The 26790-nt window shown below is 43.5% G+C and overlaps 1 long non-coding RNA gene across 2 annotated transcripts; it reads left to right on the forward strand.

Annotated features, from left to right (window-relative positions):
- Positions 1 to 1456: 1456 nt before the first annotated feature.
- LOC123587882 lies at positions 1457 to 24965 on the forward strand. Of its 2 annotated transcripts, none has more exons than XR_006707581.1 (3): positions 1457 to 1631; positions 1789 to 1923; positions 7682 to 11207. It is a non-coding gene; the product is annotated as an uncharacterized LOC123587882 (long non-coding RNA). The 2 variants fall into 2 exon arrangements; XR_006707580.1 differs by lacking the exon at positions 1457 to 1631 and adding an exon at positions 24086 to 24965 and having other exon boundaries at positions 1642 to 1923; positions 7682 to 7908.
- The last annotated feature ends 1825 nt before the right edge of the window (positions 24966 to 26790 follow it).

A 26790-nucleotide genomic window follows, 5' to 3' on the forward strand; every position in this document is an offset into this window, starting at 1 on the left:
TCCTGGAGCCTCCCCTCCCTACCTCTGGCCTGGCTTCAGCGCTCGTCTAGGTGCAACCTCACAGCACATGCGCCATGCTGCACCAACATTCTACATACGTGTCTGTCCCCCAGCACTCAGGAAACCCTTCCAGGCAAGCACTAGGGCTGGCAGGCCATCCCCACCGCAGTGTCAGGCAGCAGGAGTCAGCTGGCATTGAAATGACTAAGGAAGCTCCGGCCTGTGGGGAGCAGTCTTAGGAGACGCCACAGAGGACTTGTTCACCAGATAAGATGGAAGCTCTTTCTGTCCTCCCCAAATATCCCTTTTTCAAACCAAACTCATTTCCTATCTGGAAACAAATGTCAAACACTGGGGGCTCACCAATTAGTTCTGTGTGTGTTGTGCGTGTGCGTGTGTGTGTGTGTGTGTGTGTATACGAGTGTGCATAACGAGGCTACCAATAGACTTAAAACACTTTGTTTAATGTTTATTTATTTATTTTTGAGACAGAGAGAGATAGAGAGCGAACAGGGGGAGGGCAGAGAGAGAGGGAGAAAGAATCCCAAGCAAGTTCCATGCTGTCAGCACAGAGCCTGATGTAGGGCTTGAACCCATAAACCCTGAGATCATTACCTGAGCAGAAACCGAGCTGGACATTTAAATGACTGAGCCACCCAGGTGCCCCTATAACACTTTGTTTAAACCTGCTTTCTTCTTTCATTTCTTCTGGCATTATTCATGTAGTGTGGTTTCTGTTTCTGTTAAAAGAAGCTGGTCTCTAGTTTCTTAGTTTAGCACATGCAGACTTTTACATGGAAGGTTCTTTCATTCAACTAACTTAACAGCTGGGTGGCAAGGGGTGGTTGGCTCAGTGTAAGGAGAATGGGCACTGGGCCATGGGCATTACCAGGCTCTTCAGTTGTCCTGGTTTCAGGGTCAACTTCTCCACTAGGTAACGCACAGACAGGACCTGGGGCCCACAAAAATGTCTTAATTTCTTTTAAAATCTGAAGAAATAATAATAATATATATGTAACATGTAACCTATAAATCCAGTGTGGATTATATTTGTCTTCAATGCAGTCATAAAATTTAATTTTTTAAACTTTATGGGGTGCCTGGGTGGCTCAGTCGGTTAAGCGTCCAACTTTGGCTCAGGTCATGATCTCACGGTTCGTGGGTTTGAGCCCCACGTCGGGCTCCATGCTAGCCGCTCAGAGCCTGGAGCCTGCTTCCGATTCTGTGTCTCCCTCTCACTCTTTGCCCCTCTGCCACTCACACTCTGTCTCTGTGTCTCTGTCTCTTTGTCTCTCTCTCTCTCAAAAATAAACATTAAAAATATTTTTTTTATGAGGAAGGGGCCCCCAGAAGGCACGGTACAGCCCTGCATGTTTGGCATTACCTGTGTCATTGGACACCTCACAACTTCTACCCTCGCCCTCTGGTTCTATCAGCAGCAAGAAGGTAAGCCAGGCCATTTTGAAGGTTTGGTAAGAGTAGGCGGGACAAGCACTCCGCGGTGCTTGTTTCCCAGGGCGGTCAGCCCTAAGAGAACACAGCCCGTGATCATGGGCCGCTGTGACTCTCTTTCCTGTCAAGGGCACCGAGCCGACTCGTCGCCGAGGCCATGACTGGGCACCACTTCTCTGGTAAACACCCTCCTGGTGAGGTGTGGAGCACACACTGCCAGCTCTCTTCCCATGGATGAATGCCCTCTGGTATCCTGGGGTCCGAGGCAGCACCCGGGAATCTTTACTGGAGTAGATGCCTATCAGGAAAGCCTAATTTGTACATTTATCTTTTAAGGAAAATTTCTTTGAACTCCTGGATCTGGGGAGGAGCGAGAAACGTGTGAGGAAACAGTAAAGGTTCTCCACGCCTCTCTGATAAATTCATTGCCCCCACTGTCCTAGGGCAGCAGGAGCCTTGGGATACACACAGGTAAGTCACAGAGCTCCCATGCGGTCAGCTTCATGGAGCTGACAGTGCAGTGGGCTTAGGGGGGCGGCCTTGTGTGACTTCAGGGGGTCTGAATGAGCATGTAGTCAACCTAGACCAAGGTGCCAGCTTCAGTGCTCCTAGCTGACGGTATGCCAGATTCTGGGCAAAAGAATACAGCACTTCCCATTTTAACCTCACAACAGTCCTCTCAGGGAGATGCTGTTGCACCCATTTTACAGATGAGGAAACTGAAGGGTAGAGAGGATACCGAGAGACAAGATGAACTGTTCAATGGATAACCCTCAAGTGGCCTGGCAACAGGGTCTCTGGGACTGAGGTGGGAGGGGCTGTGCATGGTCTTTTCTCACTCGCTGTCTCCAGATCCCGGGCACTGGCATTCCCAGCACCTCCTTGAATAGCCTGTGTTTACGCTAAGACTTCCTAGTACCCCAGCATGATTTGTCCCTCACCCTCCAAAACTCCTTTCATGCCCAGTAGAAAGAGAGAGCTTTCCTCCACGGGAGCACAAGCATGACCCACTGTGCTGAGAGGACGCAGCCAGCTCTGCAGGCACCAGCTGACCCTTCTCCCTGTGAGATTCATCCTGGCCCAGCAACACCCTGCAGTTGCCTATGTTCATGAGCATAACCAAGGTCAAGCAGTGTTCCCAAGGTCACATAGCTAGCAAGGCAAGGGGCAGAGCCAGGACTAAACCCAGGCTGAATAATTGTAGAGCCTGTGTTCTAAACCACTGCTCCTTTTTCATCAAAAACAGCTTTAAAAACAAAAACAAAAACAAACAAAAAAGCCTAAATAGTTCCTGCCCTGGCTTTCTCACAGGGTTCCTGGGAAGGCCAAATGAGACAATGTATACAAAAGTTCTGTGCTTCCTAGTTTAATACTCACCCCTCTTCATCTTCAAATTGCTTACTCTTCAGTTGGTTTTGTTCTTGATTTGGGGCTCTGATGATTCTGAAAAGCAAAATTATTGATATGCACAAGGTCAAAGCCCTTTAGGTGACTACATTTCAGTAGGGTGTAGTGATAGGAAGATAGCAGGCTGATATCAGGATATCTGACTTCTAGTCTTGATAATGTCATTGTCCTTATTTTGCACCTGAACACGTGGGCACCATCCTTTCATTATTGAGTACTCTACTGTAACCAGATTCTGTGCTGGGCAATGCGGGTGCAGGAAAAAAAGTCTCAATTTTTGCCTTCAAGAAGCACAGCCTAGTCTTTCTGGCAATGGTTGGAAAAGTGTGGTAGACCACACTTTGTCATTATTTGCTGCTTTTTCTGTGAGGGGATTGTTTTTCTCTGCCTTATTGACATTGGCTTTGGCATATGACTTACACTGGCCAATGAATGCAAGTCAAAGTGGCATACACCACATCTGAGCCAATGCATGTCTCCACCAGTTCTCTTACCTTTTCTTCTCTGCTACAAGACCAGTGTGGCCCAGAGATGGGCTACACTTTGTCCTTGGTTCTGGAATAAAAGAAAAGCTATACTTAACCCACAGAAGATGTGAATCATGAGCAAGAAATAAACCTTTTACTGTTGTGGTTGTAAGACTGAGATTTGGGGGATATTTGTTATGCAGCTTAACTTAGCAAAAGCTGAGTGATACAAAAGGAAAGAAGTAGGCTCTATGTTTCTGTCCCCTTGTTTGCATCAGTTTGGGGATAAGAATGGTAATCCTTGTGTCTAAATTAATAGATTTTATGTGGCTCAAAAACCTATTTTATTCATTTCTTGTCTTCAGAGCCATTGAGTCTAGGCAGCCAGGGGTCTGGGCAACCGGGACAGGCCAAATCCACAGAACAACTTTGCTGCCCCTTTGCCTCTGGCCTTGGTGTTGGGTCCTATGCTTGAATATTTCTTTATCACTGTTTCTGGCAAGTGGTTGGTTCTTTGTGTTGAAATAGCCCCAAGCTGCTTTTCTGCCCACATTTGTAGGGTAGGATCCGGGGGATATTTGTCACTCATGTTGGGTGAGGACTTTATATTGGAAATAAATTATTCCTATTATACAATCCTGAATTGGGTTCAGAAGATGCTTCTGCTTGTCTACCTTTCCCCCAAGTCACCCATCAGAGTCCTTCTCTGTGGGACACCCCTGACTCCCTCTGTCTCATCTTCCTATTTCTTTTCTTTACCCGTGATTACTTTTTCTTTCTTTCCTATTTGATGAAACTGAAAGGACAGAGTCAGTTCCTTCATAGTGTTAAATCTGGAAGACAAACCAACCTTTCTAACACTAACAGTGAGAGCTTCTTACAGCCTAACCTCCACGTGTGAGGTTGTACTAAACAAGGCCCACCGTGCCTCTCTCCTTGCTTTCCTCCCTCCCGCCTCCTTTCTTTCTTCTCTCCTCCCATCCCTTCTCTTCTTCTTTCATCCTTTCTTTCATTTCTTTCTTCCAGCAAATATTTATTGAGCCCCTATGATATTCCCTGTTGCTTGCACTAGGCACTGAAGAGGGTTCAGTGAATAAAACAGATCAAGATGCTTCTCCCCAAAGCTATGGGAATGATAGAAGTGGGTAGGGTGGACATCCCAACCTATTATTCTTCTATATGGAAAGCTGAAATATTGGTGTCATCTTATTATTTTTTCAGTTGTTCTGAATGTAAACCTATGGTAGAGATGAAGGAGAAAAATGATAACAGAAGGTCACTTACAGTTTCTCCTGGAAAAGCCATCTCTCTGTAGGTTTATCACAGTGAGGCTTGGCATCTTCAAAGGTTGGAGCTGCCACAGGGATAAGAGATCATTCAGCACAGTGCTCCCCCGAATTTTCACAAAGTGGCCCTGGGGCAGAGCAACATGAATCACTGTCCCTGAAAGATGCCTGGACTCTTTAGCATGAAGCCGCCAGACACATGGGAAATTTCTTTGAAATATCTTTTGTGATTTAAAAATTAATGTATTTTTTGCATGCTTTTCATAACATAGCTGTTTGTTTTAATATAAAAATTATCCTCTCAAGATCACATATTGGATGATTCCATTTATATGAAATGCCCAGAATCGGCAAATCCAGAGGCAGACAGTAGATTAGCTGTTGCCCAGGGCTGTGAGGGTTGGGGGCTGTGAGAGTGATGGCTAAGGCATACAGAGTTGGTTTTGGGGGTGATGGAAAGATCTCAAATTAATTGTGTGATTGTTGTACAATCTGTGAATATATTAAAAGCCATTGAATTGTATGCTTTAAATGGGTGGATTGTATGGGATGTGAATTTTATCTCATGAATCTGTTAAAAAAAAAAAAAAAAAAAGCTGTCCCTCCCAATCTTCAAGGAAAACTGGCATTCTGGGAAGATGCAGTTGTAGCTTTTCCCCACTGCATGAGCAGTAGCTAAATGCACCCATTTGAGAATGGCGACTCTAGTCCAACCTCATTAATATACAGACTTATAGAAACCTGAGCTGTGAGGTGACTTGTCCAAGGCCACCCAGAGCAAACAGCAGAGCCAGATTTCCTGTGTCCCAGTTCAGGACGACAGGATTAGCCTCCAAACGTACTTTGCATTGAGCTTGAATTTACCTTGTTTCACTTCCTAAATCATTTACTTACCAAGTTGTTTTAGCCACACATGTTCCCTGGTCCTTGGCTTTCTTTGGCTTTCCACGTCCTAGATGTTTCCAAAACAAGAGGCTGAGTCTCTGGATACCTCATCCCGTTTTCTGCAGGGGCTGAGTGGGAGTGGCAGGAGGAGGAGGAGGGGCTCCACCCGTTCTTGCCTTGAGCCCCACTGAGCCAAAGGCCAGATCTGACTTCAAGAGGCTGTGGGAGTAAGATCCACTATCTGTTTAATCACCAGTGGTATCTGGATGGAAGCTCAGCCAGGACACTCTCATCCTAACCTGTGCAGCATTGGGCAAACTGTGAAAGTGAAATGCTGAGGTCAGATATGAGGACAGATCATGTAGTAACCTGCAGCCCTGTGACCTTGCTTTCTCCAGATGACCTCATGCCGAGAAATGCACACAAGTGCATCAAACGTGGCCTCTCCCGGCCAGGCTGGACCATTTCAGCGAGGGGTAGGCTCAGATGATCTCTGGTACCTTGGAGCCTCCCTTTTGTCTGGTTCTTTTTTTTCCCTTTTTTAAAATGTTTGTTTAGAGAGCATGTGTGCAAGTAGGGAAGGGACAGAGAGAGAGAGAAGGAGAGAGAGAATCCCTGGTGGGCTCTGTGGTGTCAGTGCAGAGCCTGACATGGGGCTTGACCTCACAAACCATGAGATCATGACCTGAGCTGATATCAAAAGGCAGATGCTTAAACCAGTTCAGCCAAACATGTGCCCCATATCTGTCTGGTTCTACATAGTTCTTGCCTCCATTCTTTAATTTTTTTTTTTAACATTTATTTATTTTTTAGGGGGTGAGGGGCAGAGAGAGAGAGGAGATTCAGAATCTGAAGCAGGCTCCGGGCTCTGAGCTGTCAGCACAGAGCTGGAAGTGGGGCTCGAACTCATGAACCATGAGATCATGACCTGAGCCAAAATCAGACACTCAATCGACTGAGCCACCCAGGCACCCCTTCTTGCCTCCATTCTCTCATGAGATCTTTACAAAGGTCCTGTGAGGTGGTCGAGGAGAGCATTAGTTACCTTTATTTTTCAGATGTAGAAACCAAGGCTTAAGAATCCAAGTTACCCAAGGTTTTTAAGCCAACAAATGGAGAGCTAGACCAGGCTGTTTCCACTAGGTTCTGAGCTGAGATTAGCAGACTGCTCATGGAGGACAGTGCAAAGTTCACCCATGGCCTTAAAGAACAGTATGAGCATTAATCATCATCTGTTGCTTTTGAATATCACCTCCAACATAGCTTTGTTTTAAATCTATGCCCAAGGCCGAAATGGAATTAAAAAGATGTGAGAGACAGCAGTCCTAAGTGTACTCAGAAGTATTTCTTAATAAGTAGCTCTGTCTCCCCTCCTCCCTTCCTTGAATGTGAGAAGTTAGGAAATGAGCAGTCATAAGCAGAGATGGCAGTGTGAGATATTCCACAGAGGGGGTGTTTAACCACCTGTCTAGGAGATGAGCAACTCATCCTCGAGGTGGCTTTAACAGAGAACCAGTCCTTCCACAGCTGAGTGAAGGAAATTTGGGAAGTTTGGGGTCTGGAATTCTGGGCCAAGCCATCTCACCATCTCTGTCAGGAGAGATCCCGGCCCCTTTGATTAGGGTTCAGTTGTCTTACTATAATTCAGTTAGAGTCAAAAGATTAAAAATTATCTGCTGTTCTAGCTGCAGTATTTAAAAAAATATATATTTATTTATTTTTGAGAGAAAGAGCATGAGCGGGGGAGGGACAATGAGAGAGGGAGACAGAAGATCTAAAGCGGCTCTGCACTGACAGTGGCGAGCCCAACGCGGGGCTCAAATTCACGAATCATGAGATCGTGGCCTGTGCCGAAGTCGGACACTCAACCAACTGAGCCACCCAGGTGCCCCTCTAGTGCCAGTATTTTTAAAGCACTTTTTAAAATCTGCAAGATCCTTTCTTCAAATGAAATAAAATATGTTAATCTGAGAAAAACAGAGTTAGGAAAAAGAGGCATGTTGGAGGATGAGCTACCTGGAGCTCCTTGCCTTGCCCGCAGTTCTGGCAGCTGGCTGTTACAAAATCTGGAATTCTGACGTAATCTCTTACTTCATCTATGGGGAAACGGGACATAATAGCAGTGATCATGGTTATATTTCATTGTGCTCTCACTTTACACTCATCTTTTTATTCTCCCAACAGCCCCACAAGATACGTGTGTTATTTTCTCGGATCATCAGAACAGGAACTTGAGACTCAGGATGATTAAGCAACTTGCCTGAAGTCACTTAAAGAAATGCATGGAGGGACAAGGGACTAATGTCCAGGACTGCCTGGCTGCAAAGCCAGCTCTGGGCTAAGTCTTCAAAAACACACATTTCCCACTAGACCCATACTCTGTAGGGACAAGACCTTGATGGAAACTTGAGGTAGATTTGTTTTTCTGTCCCTCAAAGGGCACCTTTCATAATGCCTGCTTTGAACAGTGGAAGGGCCCTGACTGGTCTGTGGCTCTTGGTGTCCTAAAGGAGGGGTTGGCAGTTTGTCTGTGACTGAGAAGTAAGTCAGGCCACATCCCCAAAGTCCCTGAAGCTGGAGCAACAGGGATGCCAGGCCTCGGTCCCTGACACATAAACTGCATCGTCGCTTAGAGTGACTTCCGCCTGGAAGCTGGCACTTGGGGGGGACTTGGCAGTAGAGCAGGCTAAGCCCTTTGGGAGCATCTGATCCAAAGTCCTTACTGTACTTACTTGGAGTGACAACAGAGGAAGAGGAGAAAGTCACGTGCCAGTGCTGACCATGCGACCTGGGAGTACAAAGTTTTCAATAATGTTCCTTGAGTATAAGTCTGTTCATTTATAAGTTACATACCTGGCTGTCAGTACTGTTCTATATTATGCATATTTAAATCTATCCCCAAATTTAAAAAATTAAAGAATGAAATAAAATATACACCTAGAAATTCTACTATTTTTCTCCTCTCCCCAGTTGGGTTGTGTTAAGGATAAATTTGGAGCACTCACTTTGGAGAACTCTGGACCAGCCTCCCTATGAGCTGGGTAATTTAGGAACCTGAGGTCGGATGTTCAGTTTTAGGTGGTTTTTTATTCTAAGCACCACCCCCCCACCCCACTGCCATAATATCATTACTTCATTCAGTTTTTTTATTGTGGTAAAATATACATCACATAAAATTTACCATCTTAGCCATCTTTAATTGTACAGGTCAGTGGTATTAAGAACATTCACCTTGTTATACAGTCATCACTAGTCATCTAGAAATGGAGGCATTTCTAGAACTTTTTCATCTCCCCAAAGTGAAACTCTCCCCCCCTTAAACAATAACTCCCCATTCTCCAGGCCCTGATAATCACCATTCTATGTTTTGCTTTTATGAATTTGACTACTCAAGTCAATAATTATTTTTGAGCTCCTATGATGACTCAGGTGGTGGTTTGGCACATGAGATTCAGAGGTGAGCAAAGCAAATGAAACTCCCACCCTCCGACCTCCAATAAAGTCTGCTTTAATGAACTAAACTTACCTAACCTAGCTCTGCTTTAGGTTAGCATCTTTGGAGAGCCCAGGAGATGGGCTGTATCCAAGCTGGTGGCCAAGTGCGGAATACAGGGCAGGTGAGATGAGAAGGGTTGGGGGAGGTGAGGCTGGAATTGAGAGAGGTGTGACAGGTGACTACTGGATAAAAGGGAAATACCTTCCCACAGAATTCCTAAAGAATTGGAGGAGAGATGGGACTTCCTGCATCACATAGGTTGAAGCCATATTTGTTTTAATTGAATGCTATAAGAGTCATCCCAAAAGGCTAGCGGGCATGCGAACATTGGGGTGTCCTCATTATCAGTAACCCGCGCGTGACTCAGGCTTCGGAGCTTGGGAGGAACAGGTGTCAGGTGTGGAGAGAAGAGAGTGGGTAGGGGCTACACCCCCCGGGGTGCAGCTTGGCTGTGTGGCTAGAAGCCTGCCCACATCTGACTGGATCCCACGCTCTGCCCCTCCGCCTGCCTTTGCCTCAGGATAAAATTATACATTTCCAATTACAGGGCTGGTCAAAAATCAATACAAAGGTGGGAGAGAACAGATCATTTTTCTTACGGAAGTAACCATTTTCATTAATTTTTCATTAGTGCTGCCTTTGTTTTGCTATCCATCACCCGCAGAGCTGCAGCCTGCGTCAGTGAGTGTGCGTGCCTCTTGGCTTCAGGAGTTACTGCTTGATAAAGCCAGCAGGTCACTGCCCAGGACTACTGCCTGCGCAGCTGGTGTAGGTGACTGTTTTGTGACCATCCTGTTGGTTGGAATGTGCTTAAAAACACCAAAACTCAACCCTAACTCTATTATGGAAATTCTCTTTGTAGCACATGTTGGGGTTCGTTGCATTTCTTTTCAGGGGTGTACATAAGTCAAGCCCTTCGTGGACTCTTGGTGCTGATTGACATGAGGGGTCTGTTTGGCTGGTGTACTTGGCTGAGGGCCAGCTGTATGCCTTTGGGACCTTGGGCCTCTGCCTGAGTGAGGGCGGTTTCTTGTGTCTTGACATGTGCTTCTCTGTGCTTTTAATGCAATTATTTTATCCTTAAACTCAGTTCCCTAAGTTCAGCCTGCCCCATCTCTCTATGAAGCCTTCTCCACTCCCCATTATGGCAGAATTGCTTGGCCAGTAAACCTTATCCCCCGCCCCTCCCCTCCCATTATGCTCTTCATACAAGTGTGTTGACTACTCACGTGGGTCTCCCCCTAACAAACCTTTAGTTATCTGAGAACAGGGGCAGTGGCTTTTTAGTTTTCAATTGTCAACACCTAACAGCACCTGGCCAATGGTAGGTGATTAATGAATGTCATTAAAAAACATAAAAACAAAAGACAAAGGCAACTGGAAGTCATTCCTCACTTTGTGTAAGCAAGGGTAAGACCCCTCATTAGCAGTGGGAGGTGAAGCAGGCCTGACATTACCCCCAAATGACTTATCCTATTGTAAAAGAACTAGGTGCTAATCCCAGCTCTGTGGCTAATTAGCTGTGTAACCGTGAATAAGTCATTAACACTGAGTACTTATCAATAAAGGGGGGATTCTCTTCCAGCCCTAATGTCCTTAACCCCAAGAACCTCTGCCCTTGGAAAAGAATCCTCCCTCCCATACGCTCACTCGCTCACTCGTCAAGCTGAATGACACATGAGCTTTCTGGTGCTAATTCCCTCGGCTGGCCCCTACCGCTAGGCCGCTAGGCTGCTTCTCCCTCCTTCTCACACGGAGGCTTGTCCGGAGCTCTGCTTGCCACACTGGTTGTTACCAGCCTCCTCCTCAGCTTTGTGCCATCAATTCTCTCTGGACCTTTTACTGTTTTCTACAATGTATTTATATATGACTACATTTGGGACAATCACCCTCATAGAAAACATTTTCACACCCCCGCCAAAATTCCCTCAAGTCCCTTTCTAGCCACTGGCCCCCACTCCCCCACCTCTACCCTAGAGGTAACCACTGCTTTAGTCTTGCCTGTTCTGGAACATCATATAAATGGAACTGCGTAGCAAGTATTCCTGTGGTTGCTTGACACTTGATTCCACATAACTTTCTTGAGATCCGTTCATGTTGTTGCATATGTCAGTAGTTCATTCTTTTAAATCACTGAGTAGTATTCTGTTGGTTGAATAAACCACAATTTGTTTACCGATTCTCTATTGTTGGAGGACATTTGGATCGTTTCTGGCTTTGGTCTTTTTTGTGTTTTTTGTTTGTTTCGTTTTAGTTTAGTTTTTTTTTTTTTTTTTTGGTCTTTTTGTGTTTTTAACTCCTTTTATATTTGCTTCACTTTAATTTCTAAATGTAATAAAATCATTTAAAAAATGTCACCTCTCACTTACTAGCTACGTGACCATGAGTGGGTTAGACGCTCTGAGTTAATTTCCTTATTTGCAAAATGGGATAATGATAGTAGTTTTGCCATAAGATTGTTTTGGTTATTTTTTTCCCTTTCTAAGGTAAAATTTTTATATTTGAAGAACATCATAGTGCACATTTTCTATTTTTTTTTTTCAACTTTTATTTATTTTTGGGACAGAGAGAGACAGAGCATGAACGGGGGAGGGGCAGAGAGAGAGGGAGACACAGAATCGGAAACAGGCTCCAGGCTCTGAGCCATCAGCCCAGAGCCTGACGCGGGGCTCGAACTCACGGACTGCGAGATCGTGACCTGGCTGAAGTTGGACGCTTAACCAACTGCGCCACCCAGGCGTCCCATATTTTTTTTTAATGTTTATTTGAGAGAGAGAGCATAAGCAGGGGAGGGGCAGAGAGAGAGGAGGACAGAAAATTCAAAACAGGCTCTGCACTGACAGCAGTGAGCCCAATGCAGGACTTGAACTCATGAACCACAAGGTCATGACCTGAGTAATGCCCAACCGACTGAGCCACCCAGGCGCCCCATATTGCACATTTCACACAGTCATGTAAGAAAGCAAAAATGTATCCTTCCCTCATCCTAGAAATAAAGAAGGGCGTAAAAAATTTTTTTAAAAAATCATGAAACTTGGAAGTTTAGCACCAGCATCCAAAATAAATTTTTAAAAAAGGGAAAAAAAGCATTTACTACATATTTTAGATTTCTTTGGTTGGGGTTCTCCATATGTGGTATTAATAATTCTTCTTTCAATTCTATTACCAAAACAGTAAAAACCAGGAAAAAAATATTTTACATATTCATATAAATATGTAGCCACATTATAATGATTAGGTTCATATATTCAATCACTTAGGATATTGCCTAGAATGTAGTAAGCACTGTATAAATATTTGCTGTTATTTGTGTTATTATTGAGCTGTCTTGAGAATACGGGTGACATTCTATTCTTGGAAACACATCTGTGGTTCAGGCATTATATGAGGAGTGTAGATTTTGAACCTCATTCTCGTCACTCACATCCCTTCTTATAAACGTCATGTAAGCTCACTTGTAACCCTGGTGTTAATTTTATTTTTACTGAAAGAATATTAGATGATATGAAATAGATATGGTTCTCAAATATTCAAACTGAAAAAGTATTATCAACCTAACTTGCTGAGCCTCTACCCTTGGCAAATACACTATTAGGAATTTTTGAAGTAGAAAATATTCTGAATAATTCTTGGTTTATAGAGTGTAGAAAATAATAGCTATATCCCATCATTCATGTTAAGATGTGCCATTTTAATAAAGTAAAAAGTTTTTTGGGGGGGAGGGAATTGTGTATTTTCCTCTGCCATTTCCTTCTAGCTACTGGCCTGCCTCTCTTTTCCTCTGGAAGATCTTAAAGGAATCATGTGCAATCACTGTCTTTACCTCCTCGCCTCTGATTCCCTTCTGAGCTTGCTGTGGTCTGCCTCTGAATCCGAGCTCATCACAATCGCTTCCTCTCGGGGCAGCAATGGCCTTGTTATTGCTACACCTGATAAACGAGTTTCAGTCCTGTCCCTGTTTAACCTCTTTCGGGCACTGGACACTTTCATACTCCCTTTGAAACATCCCCTCCACCCCAATTTCCCGCCCCACTTGATTCCTACCCCCTGGGCCACTCATTCTGGGTCTGTATCCACATCTGAGCTGGTGGGTCTCCAGGTGCATGCCCCCCCCCCCAACCCGCCCACCCCTATACACTCCCTGGGCTTCAGGCAATTTCTTGTCAGTCATCACTCCAAAACCACATGTGTAAGCTCAGCTCCTCCCCTGGTGTCCACTCTAACTGTCCCCATCTCTGCTCACCTAGTTGCCCACAGCCACCTCCCTGCCATGTGCTCAACACCAAACTGTTGAGAGTCCTCTTTACATGCCCTACAAATGCAAGCTCCTTCCTGCCTCCCTTCCCTCTTTCTCTCAAGGGCTCCCTAACCATCTGGGGCAGACACTTTGGAATCATTCTTGATTCTTTTCTCTCCTTCACCACCCACATCCAACAGCTCATCAAGTTCTGCTGTTCCTACCTTGGAGATGTCTCATGAGTTCACCCCTCTTCTACCTCCCAGTTGCTTTTATTTATCATAATAGCTCTGTAAGACAGCTGGAATAATCTCCCAATTTATCTCTTCAGTCTCTGTCTGCTCTGCTTCCTACTCCATTCTGCCACAAAAATTCGTAAAAGCAAATCTAATCACATCACTCTTCTGCTTAGAAATATAATGATTCCTTGTTGGCCATGGCTGGCTACCCCACTGGGCCTGCCTGGCCTCAGGGTTGCTGGAGGTAGGGCTCCCACCTCAGGGATGCTGAGTTAGTTTTGGGGCCTAGATTTCTGCAAAGAGTTCCCTTCCCTGCCCCTGTTCCGCTCTACAGGGACCTTGCTATTCTCAGCATCCTGGCATCGTGCTTCTTCAAGCCTCAGTGCTCTGGCTCAGCCCAGGCTATTGTCTCTATGTGAAACCCTCTCGGCTCCACATTTCCTTCTTTGTGTTCCTGGTGGGGTCATCCTGCAAGATTCTCCTCCTCCCCCAGCTGTGTCAGGGCTTCTCTGGCTTCCCTAGGATGGGTTCCCTAGAAGTGTTTGTTCCTTCGCCTGTGTTCCCTGGCTCATCTGCACATACCTGTCAGGGCATCCATTGACTCTGCTGATCTATTACAAGGCTACCTGCCTGCATTTGCTGGGATCTCCCTCAGCAATCTCCCGCCTGCATCCTTGGTGGCTAGCACAGCGCCTGGCACGCTGGCCCCACTTAGCGCTTGGCCCATGAGTGAATGGATGAACCTCCCTTCTTCCTTCCTTATTTCCAGCACTGCTTGTCAGATGGTTCCATTGGCAGTATAAATAGCTGACAAGAATTGAGTGTGGTTTTGTAAATGCTGCCTTAGTTAGGACCTCCAGTTTCTCTGAGTCAGTTTTGGAACGTTTTATTTCACTGATGCCTTTTATTTCAAAAGAAGAAAATTATAGAGGGATGGAGGAGGGGACGACAGGAAAGAGCCTTCTCAACTCTGAAACCTGTTTGATTTGAGTGTAATCAGAGACTCGCTTATTTCATTGTAAAGAACTTCCAGGCTGTAGAGCCCCGCTGAGGTGGGTTTCCTGGTTCCTGGGGAGTAACGTGCATTTCTTCAAGCAGCAGGGCACTGCCTTCTTGCCCAGCTTTTGCAGCGTGGAGAAGCCTCACAGCACAGGGCAGGGGTAGCGGGGGGTGGGGGGGATCTGAGGCCTGGCGAGGGTGACATCTGGGAAACAGAGCTGCCTACAGAGACAAATGTAGGACAAAGCACTCATCTGGAGGGTGCTCTGGGACATTCCAGGAGTGAATTTTTCCTATTGGTGGGCTAGACTCGTTGAGTTAGCAGTCAGCCTTGGTTTTATTTTCTCATTCACAAGAAAACCCTAAGGAAAGATAAGATACATGAAACATGGCAAGACTAAAAGTGAAGCTTATAGGGACTTTGTACACCCAAAAGGAGGCTCTTTGCTTTAGTCAGAATAAGAAGAGAAAAAAATAATGGTGAACATGCACTGAGCCCTGTCCTCTGTATGTGTTAATGCGTTTATTCAAAGTCTCACAAAACTCCTATGCATTAGACACTGCCATCACCCCTAGGTTTTAGATGAGGACTCTGAGACACAGAGAGGTTGCCTAATTTTTCCCAAGGTCACACAGCCAGTGAGCAGGATCTGTACCTACACCGGTATCCATCATGCCACAGAGCTTCTCAAGGCAAGAAGGAGGGAGAGGCTGGTGCCGACTGGGGCCAAGAGAAAACAGAGCTGCTTCACTGCTGTTTTATTTCTGCCTTCCTGATCTGAGAGAATGGACTTTGAATTGGAAGGAGTAAATCAAACACAACAAGGAAGGGACTAGACTTTAAGACTGAGGCAGACTGAGCTGGCATGAATTTAAGTCTCCTGGTCTAGATGAAACACAATCCTGGATAAGGAAAGGACTTGTAGATTTCCTAGAGGAAGCGGCATGGGGGTAAAAACTGAAAGTCAGTAAGTGTTCCCGTTATCAAAAAGGATCTAAAAATGGGCTATGTTAATGGCATCTTTTCCACATTATGTATTAGGATTTTAAAATTGCAAGTAACAGGGCGCCTGGCTGGCTCTATCAGTAGAGCATGTGACTGTTGATCTCAGGGTTGTGAATTTGAGCTCCACATTGGGTGTAGAGATGACTTAAAAATAAAATCTTAAAAAAATTTTTTTTCAATAAAATGTTGAATAGCATAAGCCAATTTAAACAGCTTAAATAAAGTAGAGCTTTTTGTAAGAACACAGAGCTGTGTTACAGAAGCAAGGGTAGGGATGGATTAGGCCTCAGGACTGAACCAGAACCAGAGAATCACTGTTGCTTCTGCTGTACATTTGCCTCTGAATTTTCCTGTGGCTGTGAACTTGGGGGCCCACAGAGTCCAGGTTGATGGTTCCTCTTTTGAAGAGCTAGTCAGCCTGAGACCAGAGTCTCTAGGACCCAGTGATGTATTCCTGGGTAAAGGACTCTGGGCTGATCAGTGGTGGGGGAGAGTCCTGGGTAAACAGAGCTGCTCTATGTACAATGGCTAATGGAGGTGGACAGGGGGAGGTGCGGGTGTCAGTTCACAGGGAATTGTGCAGAGGGGCAGGGAACTGTACTTAGGTGGGAGGAGGGTGTCTACACTGATACCCAAATTTCTCACCAAATTCTGGAATATGTCATAAATAGTTTTCCAAGAAAGCAGACTCCTCTGAACCCCTCAGAAGATCTAATTCTACCTTCCCCCCGACTTCTTTTTGAGAGAAAGAGAGCACAAGTCGGGGAGGGGCAGAGAGAAGGAGAGACAAAAACCCCAAGCAGGCTCCATGCCATCAGCACAGAGCCTGACGCAGGGCTCGAACTCACGAACTGTGAGATCATGACCTGAGCCGAGATCAAGAGTCAGACGCTTAACCAACTGAGCCATCCAGGTGCCCTGTCATTTCCCTTTTGATAGACTTACTGAAAGGGTCAGTAAGAATGGCATAGGCAAAATAATCAGGATAATCTTATGAAAAGCTGTAAGGGCATCACCTTTGTCTTCTTCATCTTTGAGTGGCTGGTGCATAGAGCAGGGCTGGTACACAGCAAGTGCTCAATAACTGAAGAATGAATGAATGAATGAATGAATGAATGAATGAATGAATGAACTATGCTGAATGACAGCATAGTCCTGTGAGGTCTTGGCTGTTGAGGGCACCTGTACCCACAGAATACTGATCAATGGACTGGGGTCATCCTAGAGAGAAAACTTTGACAGTGAGCTTTGGTAGGACAATTACGTCAGTGATTTGGGGGCAGACAGGCCATGCTTACAGAACTTTCACATGACTGGAAGCTAGAAAGAGGGTGAGATAGCCTCCTGGGGACAGATGGAGGTTCCCAAAGCACCCAAGAGGCCGGAATGAAGGAAAAACACCCAATTCTCTGGAATTTCACCAGGACTAACAGCAAGTTCTTCATGTGGCTAAAAGGGACCAATTATATAAGGAGTATGGGATACCTGCCTTGATCGAAGTCAAGCTCAGAGTGGTGTCTGCTTCTTAGGCTGTACTAAATTGGGTATAATGCCAAGATTAGGGGCATTTTAGTTGAAGAAATGGGGGCTGCTTAATCTGGTGAAGGAAGTTTTAAGGGCCGATGCAATGTCTTTCTTCAAACAGTGGGGGCCAGTGGCCCATGGGAGGTCAAAGGGTAACCAAGGCCTGTTGCATCTGATGGCAGTGAGCTCCCCATAATGGTAGTAAAAGCCTACATTTGTGCAGGGATTTGCCATTCTCCATTCTCTCTTACTTGCTCCCCACACAGCCTTTAGGCAGAGTTGAGGCAGACGATGTGCCCTCATTATAGCTAGAGAAACTGTACGTCTAAAGACAGAACGTTTAAGTGACCTGTTCAAGGTCATACATTCACAAGTGGCAAGGCCAAGGCAGGAATCCAGATGTTCTGGTTCCCAGTGTGAAGGACATTTCAAGCTTCCCATGATCAAGGTGTTGAAAGAGAAGCCAGAAGACCATGGCAGGGATGTCGTGGAGGTGAGTCCTTCCATGGGAGAGAGAAGGGCTGCCTTGAAGACCCCCAGCTCTTGGGGTACCTGGGTAGCTCTGTCAGTTAAACTCAGCTCTTAATCTCAGGATAGTGAGTTCGAGCCCCCCACTGGGCTTCACGCTAGGTGTGCAAACTATTTAAAAAATAATTAAAAGAAAGAAAAGCCCCCCAGATCTGTGTGTCTGTGATGGTGAGGATGCCCTATGAAGGATGTTAGGCTTTGCTGCAAATTGCCTATGTTTGTCACTGTGCAGATGTCCCCCACCAGCCACCTGGTGAACACCAGGCTTGTGAGGGGAATGAATGTTCAACATGAAAGCTGAGATGGTGCTTTCCCTGACTTTGTGCCCTCTACCATTTAAAAATGAGTTACATCATTTATTCTAAAGGATGATTTAAGGAAATTGCTGCTTCTGCCTTTTGGAACCATGTGTCTAATACTTGGGGCTTTACTTCAAGGTTTATGGGTTCTGAATTTTTTTTTTAATATTTATTTTTGATGGGGGGGTGGGGATAGAAAACGAGCTAGCTCATGCAAGTGGGGTAGGGGTAGAGAGAGAGGAGACAGGATCCAAAGTGGGCTCTGTGCTGAGTGGAGAGCCCCACGCAGAGCTCCAAGTCACGAACCATGAGACCATGACCTGAGCCAAAGTCAGACGCTTAACCGATTGAGCCACCCAGGTGCCCCAAATTCTGAATTAATTGCAGAATCAAGCTTTCATTTGTCTGAGACTTCCTAATTGGTGGGAGTGGCAATCAGACACATTTAGTGTGGGTTAAAAAGCACTGGGCAATATGACAACTAAATGCAACGTGTGATTCTTGACTCATTCCAGGATGAGCAAACAAAACAAAACAGTTCTAAAAAAAATTCTTGGGAGTGGTGTGTGTGTGTGTGTGTGTGTGTGTGTGTGTATAAGAGAGAGACAGAGAGACAGAGAGACAGAGAGAAAGGGGTGAGGGAGGGAGAGTATCAAATCAGTGTTAAATTTCCTGAGAGTTACGTAGGATTATGTTCTTTCTCTCAGGAGATTTCATGCGGAAGTACTTAGGGGTGAACTGTCAGGATAGGTGCAGTTTATTTTCACATGGTTCAGCCAGAACAACACAGAGAGAAGTGGGAGAGCAAATATGGCAAAATGTTAACAACCGATGAATCTAAATAAAGGGTATGTGGTGGTATTTGTACTTGTGTTTCTGCTTTTCTGAAGGTTTGAATGTTTTCAAATGAAATATAGGGCAAAAGTAGTTAACACTGAAATAAAGGCAGATTTCAAGAAACGTTTCTACTGTATTGTGAGCCTAAAAATGAAAAGCTCCAGTGAGTGGTAAGTAGGCAAGTTGAGGCAAACCATGTTACCTTTTGTCTTTTCTTAGCAGTGGAAAGCCAGGAAGCCACAGAATAAAACAAAGACTGTTTTGTGTGGGAGATGAACTCATTTATCAGCCGCATTCAGACTGGAGAGGCAGAGGGAAAGATCAGACTGTTTAAGTTTCTTTTCTCCACCCCTATTCTATCGCTCTGATTAACCCTATAGTTACCTCCTGATGCTTATAAGAAGAGAAGGCAGCCCCACCTAAAATGCTAATATAGCCAGGATTCCAGTATGTTGCCACGCATACAGCATCTTTGAACTAGAAGCCATTGTTACTTTTGCTTTTCTGGCAAATACTCTTAGTTTAAATAAGTACAGAATTTAAGAACCTATCTTTAAAATTAATGTTGAAAGTCAGATAATTTGCCAAGTAAAAGAAGTGACGTTTAAAAAAATTCCTTACAAATTCATCTAGAGAGTAACAAAATACATCTTTTACATAAAAGCGTTGCTGGGAAGTGTTTGGGTTGCGAATGTGTAATTTGGAAAGTTATTACACTTGTTACAGACACTTTTATGGACCCAGGAAAATTTTACACAAGGCAGGTTCAACCTGTTTGTCAATCTGCTGTTCCTCCCGGAACCCAAAGGAGTCCATAGGGCCTGGGTGCAATAGTTGGCCAGAGCTGACTGAGAATCTGGGCTCCTTCATTGATTTACTCTTTGGCTCATCCCTAATATTAACTATTTGTGTCTTCTTGCTTTATTTCCCTGATGAGTCTTGGCTAGTTATCAATGTTGTTGATTTTCTCAAAGAACCAATGCTGATTTCATTGCTTTCCTCTATTGTATCTTCTGTTTCTGTTTTATTGATTTCCATCCTGATCTTTATCATTTTTGTTCTACTGCTTCCTTTGGATTTCATTTGCTCTTCAATTTCTAGTTTCTTAAGGTGGGGGTGAGGGGTCATTGACTGGAAGACTTCCTTCTTTTCTCATATAGATATTTAGTGCTATAATTACCTTCTGAGTACTGCTTTAGCAAAATCCCACACATTTTGATATGTTATATTTTCATTTTAATTACGTTCAAAATACTTTCTTTTTTTTTTTAATTTTTTTTTCAACGTTTATTTATTTTTGGGACAGAGAGAGACAGAGCATGAACGGGGGAGGGGCAGAGAGAGAGGGAGACACAGAATCAGAAACAGGCTCCAGGCTCTGAGCCATCAGCCCAGAGCCCGACGTGGGGCTCGAACTCACGGACCGCGAGATCATGACCTGGCTGAAGTCGGACGCTTAACCGACTGCGCCACCCACGCGCCCCATACGTTCAAAGTACTTTCTAAATGCTCTTTTGATTTCTTCTTTGATTCATGTGTTATTTAGAAATGTGTGTTTAGTTTTCAAATATTTGGGGATTTTTCTAGGGATCCTTCGGTTGTTGATTTCTTTTTTTTTATGCCTATTTATTTTGAGAGAGAGAGAGAGAGAGAGAGCTCACAGCGGGCAGGGGCAGAGAGAGAGAGAGAGAGAGAATCCTAGGCAGGCTCTGTGCTGTCAGTGTGGAGTCTGACACGGGACTCAAACCCATGAACCATGAGATTATGGCCTGAGCCAAAATCAAGAGTCAGATGCTTACCTGACTGAGGCATCCAGGTGCCCCCAACAGTTAATTATCCTTTAAATATATTTAAGTTATAAGAAATAAAGCCTTTTGTGCTTACCTGTGTAGTTATCGTTTCCAGTGCTCTTAATTCTTTGTATAGATGCAGGTTTCCATCTGGTATCATTTTCCTTCTGTCTGAAGGACTTCCTTCAACATTTTGTAGAGAGATCTACTGGTGATGAAATCTTTTAGCTTTTATATGTCGGGAAAAGTCTTTGTTTTTTGAAAGATATTTTTACTGGGTATAGAAATGTAAGCTGACAATTTTTGTCTGTCGGTACTTTAAAGTTGTTGCTCCATGGGTGCCTGGGTGGCTCAATCATTTAAGCCTCCAACTCTTGATTTTGGCTCAGGTCATGATCTCGCAGTTTGTGAGTTTGAGCCCCACATTGGGCTCCACACTGACAGTACGAAGCCTGCTTGGGATTCTCTTTCTGTCCCTCCCCTGCTTACACACATGCTCTGTCTCCTTCCCTCTCTCTCTTGAAATAAATAAACTTAAAAAAATTAAAAATAAACAATAAAAAATAAAGTTGCTCCAATGTCCTCTGGCTTGTATTTTTTCTGACAAGAAATTTTCTATCATTTTTATCTTTTCTATCATTTTTATCTTTTTTTCTGTTTAAAACTTTTCCCTCCCCCCATGGCTGCTTTTAAGATTTTTTTTCTTTATCACTGTTTTTAAGCAATTTGATTATGATGTGCATTGGTATGTTTTTCTTCAAGTCTCTTTTGCTCAGAGTTCATTGAGCCCCTAGGATCTGTGGGTTGATCATCATCTTCAAGTTTGGAAAATATTCAAGCATTATTTATTCAAATATTTTTCTGTCCCCCACCTTCTACACACATTGCTTGAGAGAAACTTCAATTATGTGAAGTTGTCCCACAGCTCAGTGATACTCTGTTCATTTTGTTTCAGCCTTTTAAAAAAATCTGTGTTTAATTTTAGTTTCTATTACTATATCTTCAAATTCACTAATTTTTTCTTCTCTAATATGTAATTTGCTGTCAATCATGTCAGGAATATTTTTCAGACATTGTAATTTTCATTTCTAGAAATTTTATTTTGTTCTTTTTCATATTTTCCATGGTGCAACAAATGTGTTCAGTCTTTAGCTCCTTGGACATAGGAATATAGATTAATAACTTTTTTAGGGACTCCTGGGGGGCTCTTTTGGTTAAGCATCTGACTCTTGGTCTTGGCTCAGGTCATGATCCCAGGGACATGGGATCGAGCCCCTGCTTAGGGCTCTGTTCTGATAGTAAGGATCCTGCTTGGGATTCTCTCTTCCTCTCTCTCAAAATAAGTAAACATTTTTTTTTAAATAACTTTTTTAAAAAAAGATTAGTAACTGTTTTAATGTTTTTGTCAACAAATTCTGCAATCTCTGTAATTACTAGGTTGGTTTAGATTGATTTGTTTTTCTTCTTACTAGAGGTTGTATTTTCCTGCTTCTTTGCATGCCTGGTAATTTTTTATTAGATGCCACATATGGTGGATTTTACCTTGTTGGGTGCTGGATATATTTGTATTTCTATAAATATTCTTGAACTTTGTTTTAGCATGAGGTTGAGTTACTTGGAAATAGTTTGATCCCTTTGGGATTTGCTTTTAAGCTTTGCTAGGTGAGCTCAGAGCTATGTTTAGTCTAGGGCTAATATTTCCCTACCACCGAGGCATTCTCAGTATTCTAGCCAATGCTCCCTTAATTATAAAGTTTTCCACTCTGGCTGGTGGGAATTGGAACTATTACTGGCTCTGTCTGAGCAATAGTTTTTATATCTTTCTACATAGTTCTTTGCCTAGCCTTGGGTAGTTTCTTCAGACACATGCACTGATCAGCACTCAGCAGAAGACTCTAGGAAGACCCTCCTCAGTTCATTGCTCTTCTTCCTGTGTGTGTAGCTCTCTCCTCTCCATTGCCCTACCCTAGTTGCCTTGGCTTCTGTAGATTGCCAGCTCTGTCTCTCCAACTAAGGGAAACCACTGGCTTCTGCCTGGGTTACCCTTCCTGCACCATGTCTGGAAATTTCCTCAAGGTAGTTACCCAGGGCAACCTTAGGGTTCACTGTTCTCTGTTGCCTAGTATCCAATCTCTTGAAAGCCATTGTTTCATATATTTTGTCTAGTTTTTTTAGTTGTTTCAGGTGGGAAAGTACATCTATTATTCCATATTGGTCAAATTTGGAAGTCCACCATGACTTTTTAAAAAATGTTTATTTATTTATTTTTGAGACAGGGAGAGCAAGCAGGGGAGGGACAGAGAGACAGAAGGAAAAAGAGAATCCCAAGCAGGCTCTGCAATATCAGTGCAGAGCCAAATGCGGGGCTCAATCTCACAAACTGTGAGATCATGACCTGAGCCCAAATCAAGAGTCAGATGCTCAACTGACTGAGCCACATAGGTGCCCCGGTCCAACACAACTTTTAATTGGGCAAAATCCAAAGTAAACATTTAATAACCCATAGTGCTTAAGGGCTTTAATATTATTAATAATTAATTCCCTAATGTATACCAGTTGCTTTACACATATTTTCATTTAATCTAGTGTTTATGAGTATTAACAAGCTCTCCAACTGGTGGAGTTGGTAACATGAAACCCATACTCTGCATGTTTTAGGAATAGTAGACTTCATTTGTTTATTTTATCTGTCACCAATAGGCATTTCTTTAGCACCTACCAGGTGTGACATAAATGTAAATAAGTCAGATCTTAAGTTTGGCCCTTAGATGGAGACATGTAAATATATTTTTCAATATCATATGGTAAGTGCAATAATAAAATAGGGTGCTTTAGAACCATAGAGAGGGGTCACCCAGCTGAGGGGCATATGGGAAGGTGGTGATAGGTAAAGGGTGTCTTAACAGATGAGTGGCAGGTCATTAAGGAAGTAAGAGGATAAATATATTCCAAAGCAGGGAGTCTTAAAACAATATGACACATCGGAGCTGAAAACAGTATGCGGGAGGCCGAGGATAGCCACAAATGAGGTTGAGAGGTAGGCAGAGTTAGAGCAAGGAGGGCCTTGGATGCCACCCTAAGGATCTGAGATGATTCTGAAAGCAATGAGGAGCCACGTGGGGCTTTTAACAGCTGAGTCAGCAGGCTACTGGGGCGGGGGGTGTAAATTTCGGATGCCCCTTCCAATTCTCAGCAGAAAAACGAATTAAGATCTCATGGAAAGAGTCCACAGAGGAAGAGTTGATAATATGACATTGAGAAGGGGTAGTAGGGATGAAGAGGAAGAGACTGGGTTGAGAAATGCTTAGGAGATACTTTATGTCAAATTTGGTGACCCGCCAAAGTGGGGAGGGTGGGAAACGGATTCCTGGTTTGGGTGGGAGATGTTGTCTTGAACGGAGATAGGATATTTAGAAAGAGAAGGGATAGAGCTAGGGGTCAAAGTAAGTTCAGTTCTGGATTGTCCAATGGAAATATTTTGCAGACTCTGCATCTGTCATTGCTGATGACAGAATATATTGAAATAAATCATTTTGATAAGTAAGATTATTTTAAATAAGATTGCATCTTACCCACTTGAATAACTCAAAGTCAAATGGCAGAACTATGTCTTATTTGTTACTGTATTCTCAGAGCTGGCTACCCTGCCTGGGGATCTGGGAGAGATTGGCCCTGAAGCACAGGTGATTGGGAAGCCATCGATGGATGAGATCGCACAGGGAGACTGAGAAGAGCAATGACACACAAGAAAGAGATGTTCACGCCTTGGGGTGAGAATTTGAGAAATGTGAGATCTGGTGGCCTTGGGTCATCGATGGGCCGTGTAAAATACCATCCAGATACAGCTGAGCTGCTTTGTCAGTGGTTTTGGTTTTTGGTTTTGCCCTCATGTATTTTTCAGATTAACACAAAGGCTTTTACTGATTATGCAGAAATCCTTTTGATCCATCGCTTGACTAGCTTTGCTTGGAAGAAAAGTTGTAAGAAATAATGGGTGGGTGTGAGGGTAGGAGTTGGAGGGTGGTTAACACAGAGGCAGAAAGCTATTGGAAGGATTTGGGGGTGTGGCTGTAGTTGCACCCTCTGGGGCTATGGGAAGTCACATTTTGAAATTACAATGGCAGTAGGGAAACGATTACATAGGTCAGTGTTCTATTGTACAAATATCTCTACTCTGCTTAAATTAAGAGCTATAACTGAATTATTTTTAGAAATATGCAGTCTACTTAACAGAATTCCAAATTTTCTGGTATTCATATGTGTTAAGAGACCACATATTTGATAATATGACTCAGAACAACAATATTTTAAAGAATACAGTATCATTTCAAATAAAGAGCAATAATGGATGATATATTTCAGTTTTAGGGCCACAAGCAATCCACCTGCCACCACTTTCTCTTGCCAATCCTGTTGCCCATTACCACCAACACACAAACCAGTTGCATCAAATAGGTCACTCAAGTTGCAGACCTTTAAGTGATCCTTTAAAGCCTCCTCAAGCTGGATTTAATCAACTGTCCCTACTGGTCTTTCTTCTTCTCCAACTAAGGTGATGCATCCTTGACTAGGATTTGCTCTTAACCTTCCAGAACAGGCTTTCTGAGTCAAGTTCTAGAGTTTGAATGGAATGCACAGCAAGTGTTTCTCTGTTTTTTCCCAGTCCTGTTAGTCAAGAGGATAATTTAATACCTGTACTATCTGTTCCTTATTCTGCAAGCACAATCTGATAGATGGATTGGGAGGAGTGATGAAATACTGGGTTTCACATTGAGTGAAGGAGAAAGAGAAACTGGGGGCCGGGAAGGGGAAGGAGAGAGAGGGTGAACTTGGAGTCATGTGAAATACAGTGGGATTGAGCTCTCTGAATCTAACATAGATCAAAGCACGCACAAAGGAGTTTCAAGGTAAATGGTTAGGAGTATAGATTTACATACCTTTTCAAATTAAGGTCTAAGTTCAGTATTTAAGTTTTGAAGAAACCCACACACATTAAAGCATATGGGAAAAAGCAGATTCCCGCACACCTGGAGTCAGCTATTGTTACAAGTGGTAGGTGCTACTGTAATTATTTCCTGTGTTGTAACTTCTGTTCATTCAAGCCTCCGATAGCTTTTTAAGATGAGGTGGGAGAATTCTGTAGCTGGTGGACTATTTCCACGGACCGGGCAATTCTCTAATTAAGAAAGGATGAGGGCCCTTGGGTTAAATTTCAGTTAAGAATTTCCCCGCCCCACTAACTCCATTTGAAGTATCCATTCTGTCTTTCAAAAGAATAGAAGGCAACTATTGTTTAATAAACATCAGTGAAGCAATAAAAAAGGCACATAACAAAAGCATCCCAGGGAGAGGGGGGTTATCACCCTCTATTCCTACCTAGATCGAGGGAGCACAGTGATATCACCAAGTATTTTCCAAACTTGCCTGATCAAAGCATCACAAATGGTGGACATTGATTCACAAACTCTTTACTTAGAGATTGAGATTCAGGACATCTGTGGGGACATGGGATGAAGGGGATGGTAGAAGACTGCTGAAACCTATAACTTTACCAAGTGCTTTTTGTGTGTCTTAAGAATGGGCAAGTTTGCAGAACGCTGATATGATCAATGAAGAACTCATTGGTGGCTCTTCTCAGAGACACCACGCCTTATCAGGGTTTAGTAATTCCTAATCTAACCAGTTAATCACTGCAGTGACATTTTTGTCTAGTGGCTTTCTAATGAAGCATACTGAACTTGCCAAGGACAGAGTAAAATATTTTTTCGCATGAGTTAGAAAACCAGAAAGAGTTGAGTACAAGATATTAATCAAACATGTGGTGTGTGTGTGTGTGTGTGTGTGTGTGTGTGTGTGTGTGGTTCCAAGTTTCTAGTGGACTTTGGTAAACATTTTTTGACATACCAATGTCCTCATCTGCAAAATTGGGCTAATAATGCCAACTTCAAAGGGTTTCCATGAGGACTGAAGGGAAGAGCATCTGTAAACCACTTAGCACGGTGCTTGGCACGTAGTAAGCATTTCATGAAAACTTATTATCGCTATTGTCAGTTATACACTAGGATTTAAATCTTTATGATCAAATGATATTACGTCTAAAAGTTTGCCTTAAATTTTCATACTTTTTATAAGCTATATCTTCAGACAACTTAGTTCTGTGCCATCACATGCGATTTTACCCAAATGGAATTTTTCTAGAATGCCTAAAACTGCTTTATTATTTCATAATTCTCAGAGCTACAAATCCTGCAGATGTCTTGTTTGATCTGTACATTTGAAAAAAATGAATCAGTTCTAACATTCACGCATCTAGAGATTACACAAAAATCTAGATTTCC

This window comes from Leopardus geoffroyi, chromosome D3 (assembly GCF_018350155.1).
Source record: "Leopardus geoffroyi isolate Oge1 chromosome D3, O.geoffroyi_Oge1_pat1.0, whole genome shotgun sequence".
Taxonomy (NCBI): domain Eukaryota; kingdom Metazoa; phylum Chordata; class Mammalia; order Carnivora; family Felidae; genus Leopardus; species Leopardus geoffroyi.